Source organism: Rana temporaria, chromosome 2, assembly GCF_905171775.1.
Source record: "Rana temporaria chromosome 2, aRanTem1.1, whole genome shotgun sequence".
Taxonomy (NCBI): Eukaryota; Metazoa; Chordata; class Amphibia; order Anura; family Ranidae; genus Rana; species Rana temporaria.
This window is the reverse complement of record NC_053490.1, coordinates 369482773-369495362: the sequence shown is the minus strand read 5'-3', so window position 1 is coordinate 369495362 and position 12590 is coordinate 369482773. Positions and strand designations below refer to the sequence as shown.

Here is a 12590-nt window from a genome sequence, read left to right as displayed (position 1 = left end):
TAAAGGTAAAAAAAAATCCCAAAAATGGCTTCCTTTACCTTAGTGCATTCCTCCTTCACTTACCTCATCCTTCGATTTTGCTTTTAAATGTCCTTATTTCTTCTGAGAAATCCTCACTTCCTGTTCTTCTGTCTGTAACTCCATACAGTAATGCAAGGCTTTCTCCCTGGTGTGGAGTGTCGTGCTCGCCCCTTCCCTTGAGGGGGAGGGGGCTAGCGGGAGAGTCAGGATGCCCACTAACACACAGCTCCTTTCTCTATCTGCAACGTAGAGAGCGTCCTGCTCGCCCCCTCAATTGAGGGGGCAAGCACAACACTCCACACCAGGGAGAAAGCCTTGCATTACTGTGTGGAGTTACAGGCAGAAGAACAGGAAGTGAGGATTTCTCAGAAGAAATAAGGACATTTAAAAGCAAAATGGAAGGATGAGGTAAGTGAAGGAGGACTGCGCTAAGGTAAAGGAAGCTATTTAGGGGGAACTTTTTTTTACCTTTACAACCCCTTTAAGCTAACAAACTTTCTTTACTGAATAGCAAACCTGTTTTAAAAATAACAGCTATAACTAGAAAATGCATTCCCTGAGGAAAATGCGAGTGGGAATGCTGAATTGCTGAGCCCGCACCAAAGCCATTCACCATAACCACTACACTATCTTTAGGACACACAGCTCCTTTCTCTATCTGCAAAGTAGAGAGTATGCTGACTTCCTGGTCGCCCCTCCCCCCTCAAGAGGTTTCCCCTCCCCCCAGGTCAGTGAGGAGGAATATTGCACTGAGGTAGAAAGCTATTTATGGAAAGAAATTCCATTACAAACGCCTTTTAATTCACAGACCAATACATTAATTACGCCTCCAAACAAAACGTAATAAATCCACAACCGTACATGCGATCGATACAGCGACTTCACCGTTTGAAAGACACGGCCCTTGTGAACGCATCGATATGAAATTTATGTTGATAAACTTAAAATTGTGGCCATGCCAGCGATTTAGAAAAGAGCGTCTTTGTGTGTTTTGCAGGAAAATTTTTAAAATTTTTAACATGGACGGTCAATGAGAGTGGTTTTGTCGCTCTTGTCCTTTAGAAGCTCCTGGAACTAAAACTAAAATACGTATCACAAAACTGATAACATTGCCTGAAACCAGACAAGCATACCTACGTTTTGATATATAAATTGTGTATGACAAGTAGATCTTGTGGGCGTCAGAGCAATTTGTTCGCCCTTTTTTTAAAGATCATTTTCTTTTTCAAAGATCTCCACTGTAAAGGTCACATGACACACTCTAAAGCTGCTCCATAGGGTTACATTATAACCGATTGCATTTTCTGAAAAAATCGCTAAACTTAAATTGCGTTTTCACAAAAACCGTAAAAGATATCAATCTAAAAAGTCATGTTTGGATAGCTGAATATTTTGTGACCGCTTTAAAGTTTGTTTGGTGTCTGTAAGTGAAAGTATGAAGGAGCTGAAACTTTTGGCAGAACGTGTGTTTTGAAGCAGGAAAAAGGATGTTCTCATTGACTTCAATGTTAAAAAAAAGTGTCTAAAAGCTTAATATTTTAAAAAGTATAAATAGTACAAAAAAACTTGAAGAAGTCCCATCGTTAGCTGAATGAGACGAACATTTTAAAAGTTAAATGGTCTCAATAGCTGAAAGTATGCAGAAGTTACGCAGAGCCAAAAAACGTACGGAATAAAATTAAAATTAAAATTAAAATTAAAATTAAAACTAGAAAATGCATTTCCTGAGGAAAATGCGAGTGGGAATGCTGAATTTCTGAGCCCGCACCAAAGCCATTCACCATAACCACTACACTATCTTTAGGACACACAGCTCCTTTCTCTATCTGCAAAGTAGAGAGTATGCTGACTTCCTGGTCGCCCCTCCCCCCTCAAGAGGTTTCCCCCCCTCCCCCAGGTCAGTGAGGAGGAATATTGCACTGAGGTAAGGAAAGCTATTTATGGAAATAAATGCCATTACAAACGCTTTTTAATTCACAGACCAATACATGAATTACGCCTTCAAACAAAACGTAATAAATCCACAACCGTACATGCGATCGATACAGCGACTTCACCGTTTGAAAGACACGGCCCTTGTGAACGCATCGATATGAAATTTATGTTGATAAACTTAAAAATGTGGCCATGTCAGCGATTTAGAAAAGAGCGTCTTTGTGTGTTTTGCAGGAATTTTTTTTATACTTTTTAACATGACGGTCAATGGGAGGGCGTTTGGGGCACTTGTCCTTTAGAAGCTCCTGGAACTAAAAGTCAAATGCCTATCGCAAAACTGATCACATTGCCTGAAACCAGACAAGCATACCTACGTTTTGATATATAAATTGTGTATGACAAGTAGATCTTGTGGGCGTGAGAGCAATTTGTTCGCCCTTTTTTTAAAGATAATTTTTGTTTTCAAAGATCTCCACTCTAAAGGTCACATGACACACTCTAAACCTGCTCCATAGGATTACATTATAACCGATAAAAAAATCACTAAACGTAAATTGCGTTTTCACAAAAACCGTATAAGATATCAATCTAAAAAGTCATGTTTGGATAGCTGAATATTTTGTGACCGCTTTAAAGTTTGTTTGGTGTCTGTAAGTGAAAGTATGAAGGAGCTGAAACTTTTGGCAGAACGTGTGTTTTGAAGCAGGAAAAAGGATGTTCTCATTGACTTCAATGTTAAAAAAAAGTGTCTAAAAGCTTAATATTTTAAAAAGTATAAATAGTACAAAAAAACTTGAAGAAGTCCCATCGTAAGCTGAATGAGACGAACATTTTAAAAGTTAAATGGTCTCAATAGCTGAAAGTATGCAGAAGTTACGCAGAGCCAAAAAACGTACGGAATAAAATTAAAATTAAAATTAAGAACTAGAAAATGCATTCCCTGAGGAAAATGCGAGTGGGAATGCTGAATTGCTGAGCCCGCACCAAAGCCATTCACCATAACCACTACACTATCTTTAGGACACACAGCTCCTTTCTCTATCTGCAAAGTAGAGAGTATCCTGACTTCCTGGTCGCCCCTCCCCCCTCAGGAGGTTTCCCCTCCCCCCAGGTCAGTGAGGAGGAATATTGCACTGAGGTAGAAAGCTATTTATGGAAAGAAATTCCATTACAAACGCCTTTTAATTCACAGACCAATACATTAATTACGCCTCCAAACAAAACGTAATAAATCCACAACCGTACATGCGATCGATACAGCGACTTCACCGTTTGAAAGACACGGCCCTTGTGAACGCATCGATATGAAATTTATGTTGATAAACTTAAAATTGTGGCCATGCCAGCGATTTAGAAAAGAGCGTCTTTGTGTGTTTTGCAGGAAAATTTTAATTTTTTTTAACATGGACGGTCAATGAGAGTGGTTTTGTCGCTCTTGTCCTTTAGAAGCTCCTGGAACTAAAACTAAAATACGTATCACAAAACTGATCACATTGCCTGAAACCAGACAAGCATACCTACGTTTTGATATATAAATTGTGTATGACAAGTAGATCTTGTGGGCGTGAGAGCAATTTGTTCGCCCTTTTTTTAAAGATAATTTTTGTTTTCAAAGATCTCCACTCTAAAGGTCACATGACACACTCTAAATCCCTTCCATAGGGTTACATTATAACCGATTCCATTTTCTGAAAAAATCGCTAAACGTAAATTGCGTTTTCACAAAAACCGTAAAAGATATCAATCTGAAAAGTCATGTTTGGATAGCTGAATATTTTGTGACCGCTTTAAAGTTTGTTTGGTGTCTGTAAGTGAAAGTATGAAGGAGCTGAAACTTTTGGCAGAACGTGTGTTTTGAAGCAGGAAAAAGGATGTTCTCATTGACTTCAATGTTAAAAAAAAGTGTCTAAAAGCTTAATATTTTAAAAAGTATAAATAGTACAAAAAAACTTGAAGAAGTCCCATCGTTAGCTGAATGAGACGAACATTTTAAAAGTTAAATGGTCTCAATAGCTGAAAGTATGCAGAAGTTACGCAGAGCCAAAAAACGTACGGAATAAAATTAAGAAGAAGAATAATAAAAAACGAATATCAATACTGGGAATGCTTATTAAAGCATTCCCACTAATAACTAGAAAATGCATTCCCTGAGGAAAATGCGAGTGGGAATGCTGAATTGCTGAGCCCGCGCCAAAGCCATTCACCATAACCACTACACTATCTTTAGGACACACAGCTCCTTTCTCTATCTGCAAAGTAGAGAGTATGCTGACTTCCTGGTCGCCCCTCCCCCCTCAAGAGGTTTCCCCTCCCCCCAGGTCAGTGAGGAGGAATATTGCACTGAGGTAGAAAGCTATTTATGGAAAGAAATTCCATTACAAACGCCTTTTAATTCACAGACCAATACATTAATTACGCCTCCAAACAAAACGTAATAAATCCACAACCGTACATGCGATCGATACAGCGACTTCACCGTTTGAAAGACACGGCCCTTGTGAACGCAACGATATGAAATTTATGTTGATAAACTTAAAATTGTGGCCATGCCAGCGATTTAGAAAAGAGCGTCTTTGTGTGTTTGCAGGAATTTTTTTTAGACTTTTTAACATGACGGTCAATGGGAGGGCGTTTGAGGCACTTGTCCTTTAGAAGCTCCTGGAACTAAAAGTCAAATGCCTATCGCAAAACTGATCACATTGCCTGAAACCAGACAAGCATACCTACGTTTTGATATATAAATTGTGTATGACAAGTAGATCTTGTGGGCGTGAGAGCAATTTGTTCGCCCTTTTTTTAAAGATAATTTTTGTTTTCAAAGATCTCCACTCTAAAGGTCACATGACACACTCTAAACCTGCTCCATAGGATTACATTATAACCGATAAAAAAATCACTAAACGTAAATTGCGTTTTCACAAAAACCGTATAAGATATCAATCTAAAAAGTCATGTTTGGATAGCTGAATATTTTGTGACCGCTTTAAAGTTTGTTTGGTGTCTGTAAGTGAAAGTATGAAGGAGCTGAAACTTTTGGCAGAACGTGTGTTTTGAAGCAGGAAAAAGGATGTTCTCATTGACTTCAATGTTAAAAAAAAGTGTCTAAAAGCTTAATATTTTAAAAAGTATAAATAGTACAAAAAAACTTGAAGAAGTCCCATCGTTAGCTGAACGAGATGAACATTTTAAAAGTTAAATGGTCTCAATAGCTGAAAGTATGCAGAAGTTACGCAGAGCCAAAAAACGTACGGAATAAAATTAAAACTAGAAAATGCATTCCCTGAGGAAAATGCGAGTGGGAATGCTGAATTGCTGAGCCCGCGCCAAAGCCATTCACCATAACCACTACACTATCTTTAGGACATACAGCTCCTTTCTCTATCTGCAAAGTAGAGAGTATGCTGACTTCCTGGTCGCCCCTCCCCCCTCAGGAGGTTTTCTCCCCCCCCCCCCCAGGTCAGTGAGGAGGAATATTGCACTGAGGTAGAAAGCTATTTATGGAAAGAAATTCCATTACAAGCGCCTTTTAATTCACAGACCAATACATGAATTACGCCTTCAAACAAAACGTAATAAATCCACAACCGTACATGCGATCGATACAGCGACTTCACCGTTTGAAAGACACGGCCCTTGTGAACGCATCGATATGAAATTTATGTTGATAAACTTAAAAATGTGGCCATGCCAGCGATTTAGAAAAGAGCGTCTTTGTGTGTTTTGCAGGAATTTTTTTTAGACTTTTTAACATGACGGTCAATGGGAGGGCGTTTGGGGCACTTGTCCTTTAGAAGCTCCTGGAACTAAAAGTCAAATGCCTATCGCAAAACTGATCACATTGCCTGAAACCAGACAAGCATACCTACGTTTTGATATATAAATTGTGTATGACAAGTAGATCTTGTGGGCGTGAGAGCAATTTGTTCGCCCTTTTTTTAAAGATAATTTTTGTTTTCAAAGATCTCCACTCTAAAGGTCACATGACACACTCTAAACCTGCTCCATAGGATTACATTATAACCGATAAAAAAATCACTAAACGTAAATTGCGTTTTCACAAAAACCGTATAAGATATCAATCTAAAAAGTCATGTTTGGATAGCTGAATATTTTGTGACCGCTTTAAAGTTTGTTTGGTGTCTGTAAGTGAAAGTATGAAGGAGCTGAAACTTTTGGCAGAACGTGTGTTTTGAAGCAGGAAAAAGGATGTTCTCATTGACTTCAATGTTAAAAAAAAGTGTCTAAAAGCTTAATATTTTAAAAAGTATAAATAGTACAAAAAAACTTGAAGAAGTCCCATCGTTAGCTGAACGAGATGAACATTTTAAAAGTTGAATGGTCTCAATAGCTGAAAGTATGCAGAAGTTACGCAGAGCCAAAAAACGTACGGAATAAAATTAAAATTAAAATTAAGAAGAACTAGAAAATGCATTCCCTGAGGAAAATGCGAGTGGGAATGCTGAATTGCTGAGCCCGCACCAAAGCCATTCACCATAACCACTACAGTATCTTTAGGACACACAGCTCCTTTCTCTATCTGCAAAGTAGAGAGTATGCTGACTTCCTGCTCGCCCCTCCCCCCTCAAGAGGTTTCCCCTCCCCCCAGGTCAGTGAGGAGGAATATTGCACTGAGGTCAGGAAAGCTATTTATGGAAAGAAATTCCATTACAAACGCCTTTTAATTCACAGACCAATACATGAATTAAGCCTTCAAACAAAACGTAATAAATCCACAACCGTACATGCGATCGATACAGCGACTTCACCGTTTGAAAGACACGGCCCTTGTGAACGCATCGATATGAAATTTATGTTGATAAACTTAAAATTGTGGCCATGCCAGCGATTTAGAAAAGAGCGTCTTTGTGTGTTTTGCAGGAAAATTTTTAAAATTTTTAACATGACGGTCAATGAGAGTGGGTTTGTCGCTCTTGTCCTTTAGAAGCTCCTGGAACTAAAACTAAAATACGTATCACAAAACTGATCACATTGCCTGAAACCAGATAAGTATACCTACGTTTTGATATATAAATTGTGTATGACAAGTAGATCTTGTGGGCGTGAGAGCAATTTGTTCGCCCTTTTTTTAAAGATAATTTTTGTTTTCAAAGATCTCCACTGTAAAGGTCACATGACACACTCTAAATCCCTTCCATAGGGTTACATTATAACCGATTCCATTTTCTGAAAAAATCGCTAAACGTAAATTGCGTTTTCACAAAAAACGTAAAAGATATCAATCTGAAAAGTCATGTTTGGATAGCTGAATATTTTGTGACCGCTTTAAAGTTTGTTTGGTGTCTGTAAGTGAAAGTATGAAGGAGCTGAAACTTTTGGCAGAACGTGTGTTTTGAAGCAGGAAAAAGGATGTTCTCATTGACTTCAATGTTAAAAAAAAGTGTCTAAAAGCTTAATATTTTAAAAAGTATAAATAGTACAAAAAAACTTGAAGAAGTCCCATCGTTAGCTGAATGAGACGAACATTTTAAAAGTTAAATGGTCTCAATAGCTGAAAGTATGCAGAAGTTACGCAGAGCCAAAAAACGTACGGAATAAAATTAAAATTAAAATTAAAATTAAAATTAAAACTAGAAAATGTATTTCCTGAGGAAAATGCGAGTGGGAATGCTGAATAGCTGAGCCCGCACCAAAGCCATTCACCATAACCACTACACTATCTTTAAGACACACAGCTCCTTTCTCTATCTGCAAAGCAGAGAGTATCCTGACTTCCTGGTCGCCCCTCCCCCCTCAAGAGGTTTCCCCTCCCCCCAGGTCAGTGAGGAGGAATATTGCACTGAGGTAAGGAAAGCTATTTATGGAAAGAAATACCATTACAAACGCTTTTTAATTCACAGACCAATACATGAATTACGCCTTCAAACAAAACGTAATAAATCCACAACCGTACATGCGATCGATACAGCGACTTCACCGTTTGAAAGACACGGCCCTTGTGAACGCATCGATATGAAATTTATGTTGATAAACTTAAAATTGTGGCCATGCCAGCGATTTAGAAAAGAGCGTCTTTGTGTGTTTTGCAGGAACATTTTTAAAATTTTTAACATGACGGTCAATGAGAGTGGTTTTGTCGCTCTTGTCCTTTAGAAGCTCCTGGAACTAAAACTAAAATACGTATCACAAAACTGATCACATTGCCTGAAACCAGACAAGCATACCTACGTTTTGATATATAAATTGTGTATGACAAGTAGATCTTGTGGGCGTGAGAGCAATTTGTTCCCCCTTTTTTTAAAGATAATATTTTTTGTGGATGATCTCCACTCTAAAGGTCACATGACACACTCTAAACCTGCTCCATAGGATTACATTATAACCGATAAAAAAATCACTAAACGTAAATTGCGTTTTCACAAAAACCGTAAAAGATATCAATCTGAAAAGTCATGTTTGGATAGCTGAATATTTTGTGACCGCTTTAAAGTTTGTTTGGTGTCTGTAAGTGAAAGTATGAAGGAGCTGAAACTTTTGGCAGAACGTGTGTTTTGAAGCGGTAAAAAGCATGTTCTCATTGACTTCAATGTTAAAAAAAAGTGTCTAAAAGCTTAATATTTTAAAAAGTATAAATAGTACAAAAAAACTTGAAGAAGTCCCATCATTAGTTGAATGAGACGAACATTTTAATAGTTGAATGGTCTCAATAGCTGAAAGTATGCAGAAGTTACGCAGAGCCAAAAAACGTACGGAATAATAAAATTAAAATTAAGAAGAAGAATAATAACTAGAAAATGCATTCCCTGAGGAAAATGCGAGTGGGAATGCTGAATTGCTGAGCCCGCACCAAAGCCATTCACCATAACCACTACACTATCTTTAGGACACACAGCTCCTTTCTCTATCTGCAAAGTAGAGAGTATGCTGACTTCCTGGTCGCCCCTCCCCCCTCAAGAGGTTTCCCCTCCCCCCAGGTCAGTGAGGAGGAATATTGCACTGAGGTAGAAAGCTATTTATGGAAAGAAATTCCATTACAAACGCCTTTTAATTCACAGACCAATACATTAATTACGCCTCCAAACAAAACGTAATAAATCCACAACCGTACATGCGATCGATACAGCGACTTCACCGTTTGAAAGACACGGCCCTTGTGAACGCATCGATATGAAATTTATGTTGATAAACTTAAAATTGTGGCCATGCCAGCGATTTAGAAAAGAGCGTCTGTGTGTGTTTTGCAGGAAAAATTTTTAAATTTTTAACATGGACGGTCAATGAGAGTGGTTTTGTCACTCTTGTCCTTTAGAAGCTCCTGGAACTAAAACTAAAATACGTATCACAAAACTGATCACATTGCCTGAAACCAGACAAGCATACCTACGTTTTGATATATAAATTGTGTATGACAAGTAGATCTTGTGGGCGTGAGAGCAATTTGTTCGCCCTTTTTTTAAAGATAATTTTTGTTTTCAAAGATCTCCACTCTAAAGGTCACATGACACACTCTAAACCTGCTCCATAGGATTACATTATAACCGATAAAAAAATCACTAAACGTAAATTGCGTTTTCACAAAAACCGTATAAGATATCAATCTAAAAAGTCATGTTTGGATAGCTGAATATTTTGTGACCGCTTTAAAGTTTGTTTGGTGTCTGTAAGTGAAAGTATGAAGGAGCTGAAACTTTTGGCAGAACGTGTGTTTTGAAGCAGGAAAAAGGATGTTCTCATTGACTTCAATGTTAAAAAAAAGTGTCTAAAAGCTTAATATTTTAAAAAGTATAAATAGTACAAAAAAACTTGAAGAAGTCCCATCGTTAGCTGAATGAGACGAACATTTTAAAAGTTAAATGGTCTCAATAGCTGAAAGTATGCAGAAGTTACGCAGAGCCAAAAAACGTACGGAATAAAATTAAGAAGAAGAATAATAAAAAACGAATATCAATACTGGGAATGCTTATTAAAGCATTCCCACTAAAAAACGAATATCAATACTGGGAATGCTTATTAAGCATTCCCACTAATAATAAAAAACGAATATCAATACTGGGAATGCTTATTAAAGCATTCCCACTAATTAAGAAGAAGAATAATAAAAAACGAATATCAATACTGGGAATGCTTATTAAAGCATTCCCACTAATTATCATTAAAAATGAGCATCTAAACCAGGGGTCTCAAACTCAAATTACCTGAGGGCCACAAGACAAGTTTTTATATGCCATGGGGGGCCGCATGCAAACTTTCAAACTTCAAAAACAACAGTACTGGTGTCAGCGAACACATTATTAACCCCCAGCACTGGTGTCAGCGAGCGCATTATTACCACCAGCACTGGTGTCAGCGAGCGCATTATTACCACCAGCACTGGTGTAAGTCAGGGTTTGACAAATTTGCTTGGAATCTAGGAGCCAGCTAAAAAAGTTAGGAGCCAGAAAACGCACCCCGTCCCGACGAGCTTGCGCGCAGAAGCGAACACATACGTGAGCAGCGCCCGCATATGTAAACGGTGTTCAAACCACACATGTGAGGTATCGCCGCGATTGGTAGAGTGAGAGCAATAATTCTAGCTCCTCTGTAACTTAAAACATGCAACATGTAGATTTTTTTAAACGTCGCCTATGAAGATTTTAAAGGGTAAAAAAGTTTGTCGGCATTCCACAAGCGGACACAATTTTGAAGCGTGACATGTTGGGTATGAATTTACTCGGCGTAACATTATCTTTCATAATATTACAAAAAATGGGGATAACTTTACTGTTGTCTTATTTTTTAATTAAAAAAAGTGTAATTTTTTCCCAAAAAAGTGCGCTTGTAAGACCGCTGCGCAAATACGGCGTAACAGAGAGTATTGCAATGATCGCTATTTTATTCTCTAGGGTGTTAGGATAAAAAATATATATAATGTTTGGGGGTTCTAATTAGAGGGAAGAATATGCCAGTGAAAATAGTGTAAAATGACATTAGAATTGCTGTTTAACTTGTAATGCTTAACTTGTAATACTAACGGCCACCACCAGATGGCGCCAGCTCACATCTGGTGGTAATAACTTGTAATACCAACGGCTTACCACCAGATGGCACCAGCTCAAAAAAAAAAAAAAAAAAAAAAATTTTTTTTTTTTTTTTTTTTGCTCCCCTCACTTCCACCCTGCCTGAGGGCCATTTATAACTGGTCCGCGGGCCGCAAATGGCCCGCGGGCCGGTACTTTGAGACCACTGATCTAAACAAATTTAAACAAATTGTTTTTTTGACCCCTTGCTAAAAAGTGTAATTTAGGCCCCTTTCACACTGCCGCGATTTTGCCACGATTTTACCGCAATTTCTGGCCCGCAAGTTTGACTTGATTTTTCCGCGATTTAGGGAGACTTGAGGTCTATGGCCCCGTACACAGGACCAGTTTCCTCGGCAGAATTCAGCTTCCGACCGAGTTTCTGGCTGAATTCTGCCGAGAAACCCGGCCGTGTGTACACTTTCGGCCGAGGAAGCCGACGAGGAGCTCGGCGAGGAAATAGAGAACATGTTCTCTATTTCCTCGTTGTTCTATGGGAGCTCTCGTCCCGCCGAGCTCCTCGGCGGCTTCAGGGCTGAACTGGCCGAGGAACTCGATGTGTTTGGCACGTCGAGTTCCTCGGCCGTGTGTACGAGGCTTATGAATCTGAACTTGCTCAAAATCTGACCAAAGTAGTGCAGGGACTACTTTGAAATCGCCACTACTTGAAGTCGTACTAATATGAATGGTTGTCATTGGAAATTATGGGGAACAACTTGTCATGCTACTTTGCAGTCCCAAATTGTGGGACAAGTCATACAAGTGTGAAAGGGGCCGTAAGAAATATAACCAGATCCCAACCTCCACTGCAGCCAAACTGCCAACTGTAAGGAGCAAAGGCATACTTATGACTGATGATTTTATTCTGCCCCCCTATCAGCATGTCCCTGTATTGTAGTAAAAAACACAGAAAGCAGCCCCAGACCAAGGTGGTTTAAATAAAATATTTGAAAAAAACAACAACATTTCACAGGACTTTTTGTGGAATGGCCATGGTCTCAAACTTGCAAAAGCATGTTTAGATATTACTGCAACATTTATAATACTCAACATCGTCCTTATTCAACATGGGCATGACCACAAAGAGCCAACTGACAAGGCGTGCTCCTTGCCAGCATCTCTACATCCCACATTGTTTATCTACAGTCATTGCTGCAGCTGCTTCATGCTGGCCTCTGCTCACTTCTGTATAGCATTCTATGTCTTGGTCTCCCAGCGCCACACAGCTGCAGTATGACTAACTAGAACTAGGGCCAAAACTTGGAAAACCATTTAACATTTTCCTTCTACTTCACAACTATGTGCCATTTTGTGTTGGTCTATCACATAAAATCCCAATAAAATACATTTACATTTTTGGTTGTAACATGACAAAACATGGAAAATTACAAGGGGTACGAATACTTTTTCAGGGTACTGTATGTCTCTCTCCAGCACAATAGTGTCATGTAAAGTCCATCAGTCCGTATACAATATAATTATTGATCGATCTATCTATCTATCCACCTGCCCCGTTTCCTTTTTGGTGTATATCTTTGCCTATGTTATTCTACTGGTTGATTATGTAAACATTCTTTAACCCCTTCCATACTGCGCCATAGGGAAATGACGTCGGCAGGA

General features: G+C 38.7%; 1 protein-coding gene across 13 annotated transcripts in view; it reads right to left on the bottom strand.

Annotated features, from left to right (window-relative positions):
* The window catches only part of KIF21B (kinesin family member 21B), a 162731-nt gene that overhangs the window by 111321 nt on the left and 38820 nt on the right, over positions 1–12590 (bottom strand). The gene's annotated exons all lie outside the window — the stretch shown is intronic.